General features: G+C 37.5%; 1 protein-coding gene across 1 annotated transcript in view; it reads right to left on the bottom strand.

Annotated features, from left to right (window-relative positions):
- LOC128109018 (uncharacterized) overlaps window positions 1-20,244 on the bottom strand; it is a 545,235-nt gene that overhangs the window by 307,647 nt on the left and 217,344 nt on the right. The gene's annotated exons all lie outside the window — the stretch shown is intronic.

Below are 20,244 nucleotides of genomic sequence, written 5' to 3'. Positions count from 1 at the left end.
GTTAAAATACGGAGAACAAGAGATCTTGTGGTGCTGAGTTCTAATTCCTACATAAAACACAACTCCTTCATCTAAGACTCAGGAGCCAATGTGGGAGAGGGATGGTAAAGTTATGAGTCAGAGGAAAGTAAGTTTGCTGTGAGAGGGTGTCTCTGAGAGTGTTAGAGGACCTAGACCCATGAAATCTCATCAACACAGCTGTCTAAACAAGACCTGAACAAGGATGATACCTGTAGACATGTTAGCATGTCAAGGCCTCAACCCTAGACAATGAACTACAGCCAGTTAAGGAAAATTGAGAACAGATGAAACAGTCTTCCTCAAGAAAGAACCCCTCAACTGATTGCAATACCAAATGGTCAGACCAAAAGTCATATACATACCTAACACTATATGATTGAGAAGTTTGTATTTATGTAGTCAGTTTGTTTGTTAAACAAATAAAGAAAAAAGGGGTGAGTTCGGAGGGATTACATGGGAGGGTTTGGAGGGAAGAAAAGGAAGGGAAAATGTAATTTCATTATAATTTCAAGAATATTATCAAAACCAAATTTAAGATTTTACTGAAAAATAACCTTAAAAAGAAAACAAATCTAAAATATATTGGTGAATTTGTGCTGCAGAATATTTGTTTAATGTGCAAAGATGTGTTGCATTTGTTTAACTATGTAAAGATGTGTTGCTGTTTTACCTTGCCTGCCAAAGACACCTGACTGGTCTAAGAAAAAGTTGAACAGCCAATAGCAAGGGAGAAGTATAGGTGAGACTTTCAGGCAGGGAGAGTAAATAGGAGGAAGTATTAGAAAAAGAAATGCTAGGGAGACACCAGGGCAGACATACAGACAAGGAAGAAGCAGGGAAGTAGGGCAAACAGAATGAAAGATAGGTAAAAATCCCTGAGACAAGATATAGATGAATAGAAACAGGTTAAATCAAGTTAAAAGAGCTAGTGGGACAAGCCTAAGTTAAAGCAGAGCATTAATAATTAATATATCTCTTTGTCTTTATTTGGGAGCTGGTTGGTTGCCCAAAGAAAATTCCAACTACAAATTTGTGATGTATTTTTGACAAATTATGAATGTATTCACTTTTCACAATTGCAAAATCATAACTTTTATATGATCCACTTGAAACTTCATTTTAGTTTCTTGTCTCTTATCTAGTTAAGAAAATTGATTATAAGGCAGATAAGAGTTTTTAGGATAGGGTAAAAACATATAAAGTGAAACTTAACTCAGTCAATGTGCTTTCTTATACAAAGTGAATCTAATACCCCATCATTTGATAAATAATAGAAGGTATTCCTTATGAAGCCATAAATTATATAGTGACAATGATATTAGGGGAGATGGTGCCACGGTAGGGACTGGTATAATTTTTCTGACTCCATATGGTTACCTACAACAAGATTCAGTCATTAGCAGATTATGCCCATAGAGTCTCTTGTGAGACATTTACATACCCACAAACACACACATGCACGCCTACATTTAAAGGCATCAATCTAGTGCTGCTTTATTTGATGTGACCAATGATGAAAGATGCAGACATAGTCAACCCCTAAGCCTATAAAATATCACAGCTAATCGGATGGTAAACAATGAGGAAATAGTTCCCAGAATCCTAATTCCATCCTCCAGGCATGCTCTCTTGTATACCTTGTAAATCCATGGAAACATACACATTCAGACACAGGAATAACTGAGCCAATTGTAACACTTAAACCCGCTTTTTTGACAGAATAATGAGGTGGTATAACCACCATGATTTTTCTTGGATCTATGATATACGTAATTTGTTCCTTTCTAGTATTTTTAGTCTTTTGAATGGCATAAACTTCAGATATAAAAGTTGATAGGCAATTGCATTTCAATAAGCTCAACCTCACACCACACATAGTATTTAATATCAGAGAATAAAGAAAACATGATGGTTAATTTTGTCATCTTTAGATTGGATTAAGAAATAATTCAGAAACGAAGCAGCACACCTCTGGACATGTCTGTGGGGATGTTTCCAGTGAGGTGTAACTGAGAGAAGGAAACTGTAGCCACCAGCCTCCCATATGTAGGGTCCCAAATTGATCTTAAAAACTGAAAAACAAGAGCAAGTTGAGCACCAACAGCATACATTTATTTCTGTTTTCTGGCTGTGGATCCTACCATGACACCACAGCCCCATAGTGACTGTATCCATCCAACTGTAAACCAAAACAAACCTCATCCCCCCTTGAGTTATTCTTGCCAGATATGTGCTTAGAGCAATGAGAAAAGTATTTAAGAAAGCGAGGGGGCAGGACGGAAGGCAAAACTGTGAGGACATTAGTAGGAGATTGATCCTGGAGTGGGAATGTCTGCAACTTGTTACCCAGCTGCATAATAGATGGGGCTGATGGATGGACTGGCTTACTCAAAATTAAAAATAAAAACTTCAGCCGGGCAGTGGTGATACACACCTTTAATCCCAGCACTCGGGAGGCAGAGGCAGGCGGCTCTCGGTCAGTTTGAGGCCAGCTTGGTCCACAGGGAAAGTTCCAGGACAGCCAGGACTGTTATACAGGGAAACCCTGTCTGGAAAAACTAATAATAATAATAATAATAATAATAATAATAATAATAATAATAATAATTTCAATGTTAACAAAATAAAATTAAAAGTCAATAACAAAACTGGGGAGGTATTTGCGAGAGAGCAAACTCTACATGTATAGTCATACATATACACATACATGTAAGCACATTTGAATACAGTTTTTTAGAATAGAAATATAAGCCAACAAGAATCAGGTTGGAAACTTGGAAAAGTAAGACATTCACACAGAATCCCAAACATCAGCAGCCTCAAGAAACCTAAAACCATCCTAGAAATCAAAGAAATTCAAATTAAAATGATAAGGTGCCATTTTTATCTTTTCAATTGGAATGATCTTTCATTCTTACACTGAAGTCTATGGAGGAGGAAGAGGAGAGGCCTCCATGACACTACCTTTGGGAATGGAAACTGGTGCATTTCTAGAAGGAAGTTTAACAACCTGTGCAAATGGTTTGGGGATGTGTATATTTTAACTAGCAAATTTGCGTGCAGTAATATATTAAAAGACTATTGTGCAGAGATACAATGTCCTTAAGAAACAAAAAATGAAACCCCAAAGACTCAAATACTGACTCTATTAAATATGACTTGCAAGGGAAATAATATTAATGAAGTGAGAAGGTGGGCACACATATATGAATAAAGAATTATGAAATAGAATAAACAGTTTATTGAGAAAAGAGAAAAGGTGTAAGAGAAAGACTCCAGGGATATACTTTAAGCCTCAGTAGTGGTTCTTGCCCAGGTAAATGTCTAACCCTTACTTCTCCATTATTTCTGCTTTCTAATGAATGTCCTGGCCATTCACATGTCAGCTTAGCTGGGCTGTGCTTCCCAATTGTTTGGCTACAAATCAATATAATCATTACTGTGAAAGCTGAGCTGTGATTAACATTACTATTTTTAGACTTCAAAGCAGGTTTACTGTGGTGGTATTGTGTTCCCAAAAATATTGTGCACCCTAATAAATTTATCTAGGGTCATAGAACAGACAGCCACTAGATACAGAGGCTAGAAAATGGTGGCACTCACGCCTTTAATCCTAGCATTCCAGAGACAGAAATCCCTCTGGATCTCTGTGAGTTCAAGGCCACACTGGAAACAGCCAAGCATGGTGACACACGCCTTTAATCCCAGAAGGCGAGCCTATAATCCCAGGGAGTGGTGGTAGAAGGCAGAAAGGTATGTAAGACGTGAGGACCAGAAACTAGAAGCATTTGGCTGGTTAAGCTTTCAGGCTTCTAGCAGCACAGTTCAGCTGAGAGTCATTCAGATACGAGGACTCAGAGGCTTCCAGTCTGAGGAAACAAGATCAGCTGAGAAGTTGACCACGTGAGGTTAGCTGTGGCTTGTTCTGTCTCTCTGACCATCCAGCATTTCACCCCAATAACTGGCCCCGGGTTTGATTTTATTAATAAGAACTTTTAAGATTCCTGCTACAGTTTACCCTATGTGAGCCTCATCCAATCCATCCAAAGCCTAAAGGCAAAGGAGGTTACCACAGCAGAAAGAATTCTGGTTCAAAATTGCAGCACAGAGAAGGCACCAGAGTGCCCGCCCAGTCTTCCTGAAGACTGCAAACTCAAGGCTACACATTCCTGTATACGTTGCTAGGATGCCTGCCCATTTTAGAGTTGCTATGCACACCTCAGTCCTAGGATAAAGAGGGAGTCAAATGAGCACCTTCAGTTTGGGCATAAGAAAAATGAAAATTGGAAAATATTCCAAAACTAAACAACAATGTGGGGATGAGAAATGAAAATTTAAAATCTAAATTCTGCTGGAGACACATGAACATGACTGAGAAAAACTATCCTGCCTCCCTGCTGATTATTTAAGGGTCACTGACTATCATGCAAGAGGTGGACAAAAATGTGAAGAAAAATGTCCTCCCAGCCCTGCCTAATCACATCGCTGCCATCTCTATTATGTGAGATGACAAAATTTGTCACTTGTCTGCTATTTACAGGTGAAATTTTAATAATTTATAACATGTAACCATTTGCTGATAAGATAAACTGCAGTCCTGAAGGTATAGCACTTGAAAAATAAGAAACGATTTCCACTGTTGCCTGTTCATGTTAGTATGTGCTAGTCTATCATGCTAATTAATAAATGTAGCAGGAAGAGTCAGTCTCAGGGTTTTTTTCTAATTTTGTTTAATTTATCAAATGGAAAATAACCTAGCAAAGAGTCATTAATTTAATTTCTTCTGAGAGGGAATCATTATGAGATATGTTAAATTTTCAACAATGCAGCTTCAAAACAGCTGTAGCCATGGAAAATTTTTATAGTTTTAATTGAACATCTGTGCATTTTAATTGATTAATTTGAAGAAAATACAGGAGAAAAGAAAGAACAGTAGGTAATATGAATTTAACAAACCATTTTTTTGTTCTCTCTGCTTCTTAGTTAATGATTTTTCAGTATAAACAAAACAAGAAAATATCAAACAACATTAAATAATTCCCATGGCTATAAACACAGTCAAATTGATTTAGTAGAGCAGACAAGTGTTTTATGATAGGATTATTTTCAATCAAAAATATATAGAGGGATGCATATGTGAACACAGAGCACTTATTCAGGACTCGGTGAAAGACGCTGGGTAGCTCACTGAGCAACATTCCAAATGCTGCAGAAAGTCTCAGTGTTCCAGTAACCAAAGCTACTATGATGGGCACACAGGGAGCATGTAACCAGACATATTTCTGTAAGTTTTGCAACTGTCAAAAGACTGTCCAATATTTCTGTCTTTATATCTATCATTTTCTTATCAACTATCATTTCTTATCAATACACATCTTAACAGCTCACCAATTTTATTATGAAAACTTTATTGTCACTAGCATGGCAGCTCCCCCCTTCTCCCTCTCTTCCTCTCTTCCTCCCTCCCTCCCTCCCTCCTTACCTACCTACCTACATTGTTGGAGAGAATATGGCTCCAGAATTGAAAATAAACAAACCTCTGAAAAACCTGTCGAGGAGCAATTATAAAATAGACACATGATTATTCCCATAGACACTGAGTCATCCAAAAAGCTCTGAGTCGTCTCTGCTATCATTGCTGGTAGCTGGTAAACACATTCTATTTTAAACAGGGATCTAAAGATATTTTTGTCAACACCATTCAACAGTGATGGAAGGGATGGATGAAAAGTGCCACTGCACAAACACATTGAAGTATTATCTGGGTTGCATATTTCATACAGTGGTGGAGTGATTGCCTAGAAAGAGCAAGACCCTGGGTCCAGTCCCCAGGGCTAGAGATGAAAAAACCATCATTAAGAGATGAGGCCAAAACACAGGTCTATTTTAGACAAAGAGACAGGCGCTAGTCATTGGCTACAACCTTGGATAAGAATAACCACCATAGCGGCAAGATTTCAAGATGTATCCATAGCAGCTCAGAAAGCAGTCAAATTTAGACATTCAATAACAAGTTTGTTTTTGTAATTTCTGTATGAGGAAGAATTTGCAGAGGGAAATATTTTCATTTTAGATGCAGATCGGTACCTTACACTCTTTTAAAACCACAAGTGCAGGGTATGGGGAGCTCTGATTACCAAAGATGCTCATTTAATGTGAGAAACACTCTGAGGCCTTCACTTGATAGGTGAATGTACTACAGATAGTTTTCATACACACGTGTCATGGTAATAAAGAACATGTATATGGCAATACGTTCTTAGCTTTTGAGCTTCTGTTTATTAGACTGGAATATAAGCAAATTCAGTGTTGTAATCATTTCATTCAAAAAACTGTAAGCAGATGACTTTGTCCTGTCAGAGACCTCTTCAATCATCATAGCTGTGTGGCGTCATCCTCATCCTGAATGACACTTCCCATTCCAAACACTTCATAATTGAAATACTACACATCTGTAAGTCATTCAAATTAGCAAGCTTTTTATGTCAATTGGTACTGTTGGGCAGTATCATAGATAGGTATTTAATGTCTTTTGAAGACATTTATCAAGTCTGACAGAAAAGTCTATTCACTTGAACTTCCTCAAGAGGAAACAAAATTTGGGTTAAAAGAAAACATTTGATAAATAGAGCACAGAACTTGACACAGATTTTTATTAAATGGATAAAAGATGTTTGAATGACATGAACCTCTACCCCAAGCGAATGGAATGAGTATCAATGTGAATAAATGAGTCAAGGACTGTAGGATGATGACCTTCTGTCCCTCATTCCTTTTCCTTTTATAGTGTGTGTGTGTGTGTGTGTGTGTGTGTGTGTGTGTGTGTGTGTGTGTGCATGTACTTATGTACACACACAAATATGCACATAAATATACACACACCAAGGCAGAGCCTAATAAAGTTATTGAAACTGATGGATTTGTAGGTGTATAAAAACCAGTGAAGCTCTGGGCTTTGAGCCTCAATCTCTTGTACTGTTTGACACAAATACCTTAGATTCAAAAGCATGAACACTCTCAGAAAGCAAGAAAAATAAAGCTACCAGAGATGGAGAATGTTCCCTGATTCAAGTGATCTCCAAAAGGCAAATGATCTCATATCACTGGGTCCCAGAGATGCTGCTCATCATCAAATTCCATACTTGAGAAATACTGGGAAGGAATGGCATAGAGAGTATTTGAAGTTCAAAAAAATAATCTTTAAGTCCCTTTCCAAATGAAACAAACAAAAGAACTTATGTCCTTAGGATTATGAAAGAAACTGAAAGAAATGAACAGCAAAGTAGCAAAACAACCTCCCAAGAAAATGCTTCAGTAGCAGTCTTATAGTAGCAGTGCCTAGTTTTATTCATTATTCCTGATGCTACCATGTTTGTTTATATTTTATGAAGTATATGTTTTTAGCATAAATGCAGGATATAGTACAAATAGGTTAATAATGTAATAAAACATTTACAAATTACCAGGCAGAATTACAAAAATGTAAGCACTAAGAAAATCTTGAGGAAGGAATTGTGTTGAATCCAAACACTAAAAATACTCTGTGTGAAATTCTGTCATCAGTGCTGGTTAGAAAGAGTATCTTGGTCTCAGATGTTACCTAAGGTTTCCTTTCAATATCACATAAGCACTATGAATGCACTGAGATAGGTAATATGATTTCATTCAAAAAGAAATACAAATATTATTATGAAATAATTCAGTTCAGAAATATTAAATTACTAACATAGCTTATGAACTGCCACTATTACCTTATGTGTCAAAAGCCTCAAGCATCAAGATGTGAATAACTATGGTTCTTACTGTTTTTTTCCTTCATTTACTTTAGATTTCTGTTGTTATTTGTACAGTGCTGAAGATTAGATCCAGGGCTTTGTGCATGCTCAGTAAATGCTCCACCACTCTGCTACATCCCTAGTCCTTGCATTTAATATTTATGGATGAAAACCCTAAGCTCAAGCATTAAAATGAAGGAAAGCAATTGTACAAAAAAAAGTGCAATGAGTCTTCCAGCTTCATAATTACTGCAGAAAGTGTGACTTGCCAGCTCACTCTGCTAAAAACAAGCTACACAAACTATAAGCCGGGGAGTGTAATTCCCAGAGCCAGAACTGAAGACCTTGGGAACCAGAGTGAGCAGCTCATGCCCCATCTTGGGAAGTGTTGTGTCCAGTTACCCTTAGAGTTCTCTTTCCAGGGTCCAGGAGCTTATCTTTCAGCATTTACTGAAATAGAAGGAAAAGCATTTAGCTTCAGAAGAAAGTCTAGAACATAGACAACCAACAGGAAGAGAGGGTCTTCATAGGATTAATCACTAGTAGACTAAAAAGTCTAATAACCAATACTAGGCAACAATACAAAATTCTCTCTCGATCCTCTAGGGATTTACAGTAAGGAAAAATTCTGGGGAATGAGTGAATGTTCCTTGAATTTGGTCCAGTGGTTAGGAATTCACAAACCATGAAGTTAGTAAACCTATCCACAGATTAGGACATCCTGGAGATATCCACTAAAAAAAAAAATGCAGAAGTACTTTGTAGATGTGCATGTTTAATCCAGGCAGTACAGGTGTCCTCAGAGGCATTCTAAGTATGAGAGATCATAATTTATAAGTAAAAAAAAAATGCATAAGAAACTAAGAATTCCTCTCTTTTCCGCACTCTCTCCTTCGGCTCTCTTCCCTCCCTCCGTGCGGTCTCTCTGTTTCTCTGTGTCTCTGTCTCTGTTTCTGTCTCTGTCTCTCTCCCTCTCCCTCTCCCTCTCCCTCTCCCTCTCTCCCAATAAAGCTCTAAAAAGGTTAAAAAAAAAAAAGAAACTAAGAATTCAACACAACTGAACATTAGCAGAAATAAAAGGACTGACCTTGGGCCAGCAAGACTGCTAAGTGGATAAAGGGGCTTTCCCCTAAGCCAGACATCCCAAATTGGATCTCTAGAAACCACGAGGTTCTACAGGAGAACCTACGCCTAGAAATTGTCCTCTGACCTCTAAACGCACCTACAAACATAGAAAAGCACACCTACAGAAAAACAAATGAAGGAAAAGTAACTGAAAGCGCTACACTTTGAAAATTCCAGAGGATTGCAATAGCCAATACAAACCATATATATTTTTCACATTATGAAAGAAAGTTAAAAGCTTTTCAAAATTCCATAAAAATGATAATTTTAACATTTTAGGTGGATAGTATAATTTTCTTGACTTTATTGATTGGCAAATCAAGTTTATAAGTCACTTTAGAAACCAACATACCAATAAGAAATAAAGTTGTGTATTAATATTGATATTAATGTAACTATTAGTCTTTTTAGTTCCAAAATGTAAATAATTATTAGAAGTTAATACAGGAGAACATTATAATCAAAGTATACTATGTGCATATATGGAAATATCAAAATAAAACTCATTATTTTATCATAGTGTTTTGAATGAGAATGACTCCATAGGCTCATATATTTGAATACTTGGTGCCCAGGTGGCAGGACTGTTGGGAAAAAGTTAAGAGGCATGACCCTGCTGGAGGAGGTATGTCACTGAAGGCAAGATTTGAGGTTTCAAAAGCCCATGCTATTCCCATTTAGCTCTTCTCTCTGTGTCTTGTGCTTGTGGATCAGATGTGAGTGCTCAGCTACTGCTCCAATATTTTGCCAGCCTGCTTGCTGCTAAGTTAACCCCCATGATAGTCATGAACTCTAACCCTCTGAAACTGTAAGACCCAAAATAAATTTTATTCTTTATGATGCCTTGGTCATGGTGTTTTACCACAAGAACAGAAAAGTAATTAAGACATTTATAGAATTAATACATACTAATAATTCTTTTCAAAGAAAGATAAAGAACTGACCCAATAAGGCAAATGAAAATAATAGCAAAAGACTCAATTTATCAGAAAGATGTGGCAAATGTAAATATATACATACCTAATAACAGAGCCTCAAATACCAGAAAAAATAATGAAGCAAAAACAATAGAAAACTACAGGCTAATAATTACTTATGAGTATAGACAGAAACTCTATTTAAAAATTAGTAAGCTGAACACAAACAACATATAAAAAGAGAATACATTATGTTCAAAAATTTTTATGCTAATTATAATTAAAATACTAATTTCCTTTTTATATTTGAAAACTAATCAGCAAAATGCATTAAGTGAGCATAATAAAACAGAAAAGCAGTAGAGTAAAAGGGTAAAGAGTTGATAAAATGTAACATTGAACCATTAATTAAAAAGACAACAGAATCAAAACACTAGAAATAGAAGGCAACTATCTCAACCTGGTATCTTATCAACCAAAACTCACAACTAGCATGGTATTTAACATATGTACTGAAAATGTTCCTTGCCAGATTGGAACAAGGTCAGGGGTTCCACTACTATCCCCTCACTTTACCAGACATCCTCTACAATGCAATAAGATGAGAAAGAGTAAAATCCATCCAGTTGGAAAGAGATATGTAAAAATGATCTTTATCAGGCAACATCACTATATATATATATATATATATATATATATATATATATATATATATATATATATATACAGAAAATTCTAAAACTTGTACAAAAACTTTGTTTACCAAGATACTAGGATTCCATTTTAAAACTCAATTGTGTTTCAAACTTACTCAACAAACTTTGAAAAAAATCAATTTCAATATAGCAATTCAATTACAATAATAATATTGATGATCCCAGATTGTTTCTCAGATCCACCAGTTTCCACAAGCCCCTCTTTCAGGAAAGCACAGGAAGATGGTGCCAACCAAATACATATCATAATATAAAAAATCAGTCTGGAATCACAAATAAAATATTAGGGATTACAACTAATTCTTGTTCATTTTACTCAGCTGTAACTTGACACTTCCCTAAAGGTGCTATAGTTAAATCAGAGGGAAATAATCATCAACCTCCAAAATTATATACAGGTAAAAGGCCAACAAGATTTCACCATTTTTGTTGCCTGAGCTAATGTGGCAAAAATGACGAAGAAATGTTTCAGATTTAATACATCAGCTTTAGACACTTAAATGACAACATGATTTGTTTGAACATTATGAATACTGTAATTGTTTTTCTTAGAGAAAAAAGAAAAATGTTATAAGATCTTATTGTAAAAATTCAAAATTATCAACAGGATATGAGAATTGTGTATCTTTTCACAGAATATGTACAGCACAGGGCAGTTTTAACTTAGGAGAGTCATGCTAATCATACACGTTTTACGTGTTTTCTTCACAACAGAATAAGCAGACACTACAATAGTTCTGTTATCACAGAACAAAGTAACTGGTGTGAAATGACACAGCCAGGTGGTGTCAGTGTGTGCGTTCAAAACTAGGTGGTGTGACTCCTGGCTGCAGTATCAGGCAATATGCACAACTCTATGAACAGGCGTGAAAAAGATGAGAATGTGTGTATTCTTCTGATGCTTGTATGTTAATCACAAAAACAAAGTATTCAGACAATGATCATCTTTGAAGAACACAAAACACAAGGATGCTGAAGGCTACGGGAACACGTGTAGGGAACATCCCTGAAATATGGGTGAAAGGGGGTGTGAAGGCCTCGGGGTAGGGCATGGCAAGTAGTGTTAGATACTTCCTATGCATTTATGGTAGGACAGCAAATCAACATTGACATATGAAGTCCTGAGAGAGAGACCGTGGTGATGTAGTGTGCACCCTAGTAAAATCTGCCTGAAGATCAGAGAACAGAACAAGCCACTAGATTAAACATGGAGGACCGGCAGTGGTGGCACACACCTTTAATCCTGGCACTCAGGAGGCAGAGATCCATCTGGATCTCTGTGAGTTCAAAGTCACCCTGAACTACATGAGATTGATTCAGTTTAGGGGAGAAACAGAGCCAGGCAGTGGTGGCACATGCCTTTAATCCTAGCACTTGAGATCTCATGCCTTTGCTTGGGAGGCACACATGCCTTTAATCCCAGCACTAAGAAGGAAATAATATGGCAGGGTGGAGAAATGTATATAAGGCATGAGGAGACAGGAACTAAAGGATTTTTTGGCTGGAGCCTTTTGGGTGAGGATTCAGAGGATTTCAGTCAGAGGATTCGTGGCGTTGGTGAGGTAAGACTTGTTCCTTTGTCTCTCTGATCTTTCAGTATTTACCCCAATATCTGGTTCCAGGTTTTTTATTTATAAGACCTTTAGAAATTCAAGCAACAAGAGTTCACACTGAAGACAGAAGTATGGGAGCGACCAGTCTGGAAACGGCATTTACGGGCCCCAGACTTAATGGAGTCATTGGGTTGAGTGTATACTAAGGGCAAGGAAGGAACTGAAGTCAGGACATGGGTACTGTAGCATTCTAGCATAGAAAGTGATTGAGGACTGATAGTGAGCAGAGGTGACTGAAAAGGTAAAGCCACTGAGATGAAGAAAACCAGGAGCTGAACAAAACACAGATCAAAATAATGTCCAAACTAGAGGAAGAGATGCCCAAATGGGCTGAATTCCTTCTTATGTGGAATGAAGAGCCACATCCTCCTTTAGGACAAGGAGTACCTACAATTCTTGTGTAAATCTAGCTTTTAATGATTATCCCACATAGAAAAGCATGATTCCTCAAATACAGGCTAAAACGATGAATTTTTACAAAATGAAGAGTTCACCCTGATTAATTAAATAAGTAAACCTATTTTGTGTATCACTTGCAGAAAGTAGGACCTGGTTATAGAATCAAATCAGAAGGAGATAAGGGCTAATTGTAATTTCAGGCACCATGTAATGTAAGCCAGGACATGTAAGTCACACTTCCTCCTCCTCCTCTTCCTTGTATATATGTGTTTACTGCTTTTTTTGGTATGTGCACCACAAGTGTACAGTGTTTGCATAAGCCAGAAGAGAGCATTGAATCCCTTAAAACAAGAGTTACTGATGGTTATGAGCCACTCAATGAGTGCTAGGAATCAAATCTCCCCAGCCCCTGGTCTTATATTTATGCTGTCCTTTTATCCCAGAGCTCTTATGAAGAGGTCATTGCCAACATAGCTAGCATTTATTGCATGCTTATTTCATATAAATGAATAGAATACTTACCAAAATCTTATAGATTAGATGATTTTATTATACCCACATTTTAAAAATGAGGACATGACTCTAAGAGAGATACACATGATTTTACCCATCAGCAACAATCCCTTAGGGTCACATGACTGACCAGTCTTTACTCCAGTGCTATGGTTACATTATTTTAGGACTCTGCCATTAAAACCTGTTCCTTTGCTCCCTTTTTCAGATATCCATCACCTTACAAACTAGTCCTGCCAATAAGAGATGAACATGAAAAACAACACAAAGTAACAAGAAAAGTTTTAAGGAGAGATGGAAAGAAAGAACACAGTAAAATCTCTACTATAGAAGTAACAAGACTGAGTTTTGGGTTTAATTGCCAGAACAGGAAAAAGTTACACACAATGAGTTATAAATTTTTCATTAACTAAAAAGGAAAACATACCAGTTAGGAAAAAGACATTTTTTGGTCTCAGTCTATAATATAGAGTCATATGGGTCTCAGTCTACATTCTAGAGTCTCTATTGTCTATATTATCTATTATAAGATCTATATCATCTATACCATGTATACTGACTCATACTGACTCTATATGAACAAGTACTTATTACACATGCTGTTTTCAGGGAAACCTACGTATTCAATGATCAACGGCTTTAGGAGTAATCCTTTCATGGAGAAAGGCTAGTCTTTGGTTGCATGCAGAACTTTCCATTAAAAATAGGGCAGCTGCTCAACATCTTTAGAGTGGGTTGTTATCCAGGATATGGATATCTCAGTCTCTTAAAGCATCTTTAATAGATGCCCAATTACTGAAGAATCACACTCCCGAACTTTCACAACTGTCACATGGACTCGTAAAAATAAGACACGTTATAGTCTTTGCAAATAGCCTGCATCACATCTCTTGAGAGCAATTGAAAGTACATGAAACAAAATTTTAACAAAAATTGTAGCATGCTGCTTTCACCCCAGCTCCAATTTATGTCTCTTTACAAGAAAAAAAAAAACAGTGGGTTTTAACTAATGAAAAACAGGTTTGTTTGTAGAAAACATCTTCATTCTGGGCTAAAATAACAGAAGTGACCAAGGAGAATATGATTGAATATGTGTTGAACCTGAATACAACTCAGATGCTTTCTTCTTGTTGATTAGATGATCAAAACTATTAAATGGGATTTCAAAATGCTTTTCATAATCCTGGGAACATTAATGTCATGTTCAAATCACTGTGGATTTTTTGTTGTTGTTGTTGTTGTTGCTTTTACTATTCATGGGGACACAATGAGTCATTGGCACATTTCCAGTCCAAGATGCATCTGAATAATACATGACATGCCCTTTAGCTAGCATCATGATGCCAGATTTAAAACAAGGTAAGAAGTTTCCTCCGTGTATACTTGCAGTGTTCAGCTGTTCATAATCTATAGTGTTAACAATTTATCATCAAACCCAGTGACTCGCTGCCAACGCATCAAAGTGGCCACTGGATGCGTATGATGAAGTCTGAGCATCTGGCCTCCTCTATCCCTGACATTAGCACAGACAACAGAATCAGTGGACTATTGAATGCAATTACAGTAAGCGAGACAGACAATAAAGATTGATAGCGCCTTCTCTTTTTATCACACACAAAACTAGTGGGGGTTAGAGCTTTGCCTTGAGCTGCCTTCATTTAACAATGATTGAAAATATGCAATTGTGTTGGTAAAACACTGTAGCCTGTACCACTTCATTTACTGGACACATTATCAAATTAAATGAAAAGTGAACTGCCAAAAGCAACAGTTATTATATATTAATGATGAATATTTACTTAGCATTGTTCACAAATCATACAGAGAACAGAATCCTTCTTGTTATCTTCTTTGCAGGTTCCACTTGAGCAGCTTTTAACATTTCAATGTTTACGTTGTCTTCTGTCTACAAATCTCTGAATACAGACGTGCACAATTGGTTTTGTGACTCTCCATGTGACGACAATGTGTAATTAATAAAATGTTTTAGTTGTAGATGAATCCTAATTATTAAAGAGTTTTTTTCATTCTTTACAACAGTTCTCATTCCTTCAGCTGCTTTTGAAGCAAGGGAAGTTGAATCCAGGGTACATTTAATGATGAAAATGTTAGGCATTTTAGCTTTGTTGAGCTTTCAACATATGGAAAGTAACAAAGATCCTCAAGAAACAAACAAGCCACAAATGTATATATTATAATGTTCGCTACTGGGTAGTTCCTTAGTAACCATCAAGGGATGTAACAATTTACCCATAATCTAACCTCAAAACAGGAAGTGTATAAAGGGCAGACGGTAAAATGGGACTACAGAGAACCAGGGAGCAGAAAAGGAAAATGGATCAGATGCCACAGCTCTTACCAGAGGAAACGATGCTGAACAAGTCCTAACTGCTCTGAAATGCAAAACTGAGGGCGTCATTAAGTGGACAAACATTTGGTGTGCATACCTACATGTCGGAAAGACAGGAAGAAGGCACTTGGATTGTTCAGTTATGCAGATTAATTCAAGGTTCTTTTTAAAAACGCGCACATCTGGCCTTGCTTTCCAAGGATAGATACAGGAAAAGAAGGCACTTATATATGAAAGGTAATCATATCTCTTTTCAAAGATTTCAATGACCTGAACACTCTGTGCTGTGTCCCTCACAGAAAGAAAATACAAGACAGAAGGAACGAAGAGGTGGGAAATCAGTCATGGGCTCTCTGATGCTATCCCACAAGTTAACTGCAAACCATCCTGTACAAACTCAGTTGCCACTGAGTTTAAAATTAGAACACCCATCACATGCAGTGCAAACAAGAAACACAGAATGCAGGAGATTCCACAAGCATGTAACACTCACCAAAGAGAGCGGACCCTTTCTGCTTACCAGAACACTTATCAGAATGGACTAATAATCAGGAAGCCGAAGAGGCATGCTGAATTAGAACTCATGGCATGAAATGAAAAAAAGTGTACTCTCCAAAATTCACCTTCAAAACTTAAGCAAACTTTCTAGGCACGTTCCAATTCTAATACCCGCATTGCCTTTGAGTCGTTTGAGATGGGTCTCCTCAGTTATTTCACTTCAGGCTCAGCTAACTGTCAGACTGTCTCAGGAGTTTCCCAAGCTGAGCTCCCGGTCCCAACATTTGGAATTTTTATTCAGCAGATATCAGTAATGAATTCTCATTATAGAATATTTAACAGATGAAATATGAATAAATCAGAAAGGAAATTTATCACCTTTAAAGTTTCCATCCATTATCTATTTTTTCACATAAAACTTATCAACATGTTTAGTAACTTTGGGGATAATCACATTACAATGAAAACATAATATGTGCTTATAATTAAAAATCAACATGGCATCTATCAATGTAAGTGGGAATATGAACAGATGCCTTCACCATACATCCAGTAGCTGTGCCTCACAGTGTTTTTGAAGGTAGCCACATCTTTACAGTCTCTATTATAATTCATCTGTGCACATGTTTTCTGTAAGTCAACTATACAGTTATCCACAATGTTTATTTGTTTTTCACTTCATATTTCATTGATTTTTTATCTAAATCTATCCAAAGCTATCATTTCTAATGGATATAAGGTATTTTATATTATAAGTAAACCACAGTTTTTTTTAGTCCTCATCTTGTATTTCCCAAATATATATATATATATATATATATATATATATATATATATATATATATATATTCATATTTCCAACTATATTGTATTTCCCATATATACATATATATATATATTCATATGGTCATCCATATACATTATCTCCATTTACATGCAAATTATTTTGTAATGTAGATGTCTAAAAATGGAATTTATATTTCAGATATCTATGCTTATAAATTTTTAAGATGTACTGAAATACTGCCCTACCAAAAGGCTATGCTATATTCTACTCTTGCCTACAAATATAAAAGGGGACTCATTTCTCCACAGCTCATGGACTCTAAATATTTTCCATAACAAAATTTAGCAATATAATGTATGGTGTCTCATTGAAAAATTTCACCTTCATTTCCCATGTTTATTTGCCATTCTCATCCCACCCATTAACTACTCACTTGTATCCTATATTTATTTTTTCTGTTGTACAATTTATTTTTTCTTATGTCTGAAAGCTCTCCACTCTACCTTTAACCTTGTTTACAGTGTATGTACACAGAATTCCTTTGGGCCTTAAAATGGACTTTCAGGATTGAAAATTACTAAAATGACTCACCCTTTATTTTTATTGTTTTATTGTTTGTTAGAGACTCTCTGCAGGGGAGTTTAAATATGGACATGCATGTGCTTTTCTTTTCCTTTTTTAAATATGTAAGAGAGGATGAGGTAAGATTTCTCCCAGGTGATTCTTATTTTCATTCACCTACAGACAGTAAGCTGCCACAGACTGTAGTGGAGCCCAGGTCTTAGAGTTTGACCCCAACAGTCTTATTCCACTGCTCATGGAACTCCAACCTGCAGATGGCATATGTCTCAGAGGCTTATGGGAGGACAGACAATGAGAAACTCAGATCCCACCAGGGTGATCCCCATGGAAAGAACGCTGATGGAACATTGGTTGTCTGTCTGTCTTTACCATTTGCCTGAGCCTCCTGCACTTGCTTTTTTATCTGATTTAAAATGTATTTCTACCCTCCAGCTTCTCTCACAATTCAAGGGCAGGATCTTGGTATAGATTTTCATAGGATTTTATGGAATCAAAAGCTGCTTCAGAAATGTCATTTGAAATGATACTTGTATTTCTTTGGTCACCATTCTATTTCTAAGCAGGTGAGTGTCTCAAGGAAATTAAGAGTAAAGTATTGCTGATGTGTGGTGATTACAGTACACACAGCTTTGTGAGGGCTAATGGCAATGCTTTGCCAAATCAAAAAATGAGTTTGACTCATTGCAAGGCATTTTAAATGGCCTTTTGCCTATTCCAATTGACAACCCAGCCCACATACTGAATTACGTATCTGGGCCTTCCAGACTCAGAGGCTGAAACCCTGTCTCCAGGAGATGGGGAGACACTTCTGACTATTGCAGCTACAAACGACAGGACAACAGTTTTTCCACCTGCGCGGTACAGCCGGAGATGCTCCATAAAGAATCACAAAGACTATCAGAAGACCCAAGCCACTTTTCTTCATGGTCCTTTTAACTCTTTCTTCTGCTTTGTGGCACAGAACTTGTATTGAAGGAAACAAAAGAAGATATTAAAGTCTATTGGTACAATGTCCACAGCTTGCAAATGCAAGTCTCTACCAAGGTCCACTCAAACAACAGAGAAAGAACATACCACTACCTCAAGAAATAGTCTGTAAACAAAGGAAACCCAGGCAAGACATTGCATTTTGTCCAACACCATGATACAATGAAATGAAATGTCTAGGTATTACAAGTATTAGATACATGTTTACTGAGCAATGCCTATGAGCCAGGTACCATGTTTAGCACGTGTATGTACTATCTCAATACTCTCAGTAACCCGTGGGAGTTCTAATATCCAAGATATACAGGGAATGGGTGCGTATCAGAAAAACAACGCGGCCAAATTCTGGGCCAGTTGGCATGTAGCACAGCTGGCTCATAATTGCTTTTTTTATTTAACTTTTTTAATTTTTATTTTGCAATACAATTCAGTTCTACATATCAGCCACGGATTCCCTTGTTCTCCCCCCTCCCGGCCCCCTCCCCTTCCCCCCAGCCCACCCCCCATTCCCACCTCCTCCAGGGCAAAGCCTTCCCCACAGACTGAGATCAACCTGGTAGACTCAGTCCAGGCAGGTCCAGTCCCCTCCTCCCAGGCTGAGCCAAGCATCCCTGCATAAGCCCCAGGTTTCAAACAGCCAACTCATGCAATGAGCACAGGACCCGGTCCCACTGCCTGGATGCCTCCCAAACAGATCAGGCCAATCAACTGTCTCACCCATTCAGAGGGCCTGATCCAGTTGGGGACCCCTCAGCCATTGGTTCATAGTTCATGTGTTTCCATTCGTTTGGCTATTTGTCCCTGTGCTTTATCCAACCTTGGTCTCAACAATTCTCGCTCATATAAACCCTCCTCATTCTCGCTAATTGGACTCCCGGAGCTCCACCCGGGGCCTAGCCATGGATCTCTGCATCCAGATCCCTCAGTAGTTGGATGGGATTTCTAGCACGACAATTAGGGTGTTTGGCCATCCCATCACCAGAGTAGGTCAGTTCGGGCTGTCTCTCGACCATTGCCTGCAGTCTGTTGTGGGGGTATCTTTGTGGATTTCTGTGGGCCTCTCTAGCACTTTGCTTCTTCCTATTCTCATGTGGTCTTCATTTACCATGGTCTCCTATTCATTGTTCTCCCTCTCTGTTGTTGATCTAGCTGGGATTTCCCACTCCCCTAAGCTCTCTTTCTCTCAACCCTTGCCCTTCATTACCCCCACTCATGTCCAGGTTGTTCATGTAGATCTCTTCCATTTCTCTGTCATTGGGCGATCCCCGTGTCTTTCTTGGGGTCCTGTTTTCCAGGTAGCCTCCCTGGTGATGTGAGTAGCAGTTCAGTCATCCTTGTTCCACATCTAGTATCCTCCTATGAGTGAGTACATACCGTGTTTGTCTTTCTGAGTCTGGGTTACCTCACTCAGGATGATTTTTTCTAGACCCATCCATTTGCCTGCAAACCTCATGATGTCATTGTTTTTCTCTGCTGAGTAGTATTCCATTGTGTATATGTACCACATTTTGTTTATCCATTCTTCAGTTGAAGGGCATCTAGGTTGTTTCCATGTTCTGGCTATTACAAACAATGCTGATATGAACATAGCTGAACGAAAATGAAGACACCACATATCCAAACCTATGGGACACTATGAAAGCAGTACTAAGAGGAAAATTCATAGCACTAAATGCCCACATAAAAAAGTTAGAGAAATCTCACACTAGTGACTTAACAGCACACCTGAAAGCTCTAGAACAAGAAGAAGCAAAGTCTCCCAGGAAAAATAGACGCCAGGAAATTATCAAAGTGAGAGCTGAAATCAACAAAGTAGAAACAAAGAGAACAATACGAAAAATTAATGAAACAAAGAGTTGGTTCTTTGAGAAAATCAACAAGATAGACAAGCCCTTATCCAAACTAACCAAAAGACAGAGAGAGAGCATCCAAATCAACAAAATCAGAAATGAAAAGGGGGA

The sequence above is a fragment of the Peromyscus californicus genome, unplaced genomic scaffold (genome assembly GCF_007827085.1).
Source record: "Peromyscus californicus insignis strain IS unplaced genomic scaffold, ASM782708v3 Scaffold_13__1_contigs__length_99412109, whole genome shotgun sequence".
NCBI lineage: Eukaryota > Metazoa > Chordata > Mammalia > Rodentia > Cricetidae > Peromyscus > Peromyscus californicus.
Note: the sequence above shows the minus strand (reverse complement) of the source record. Positions and strands in the feature narration are given on the sequence as shown.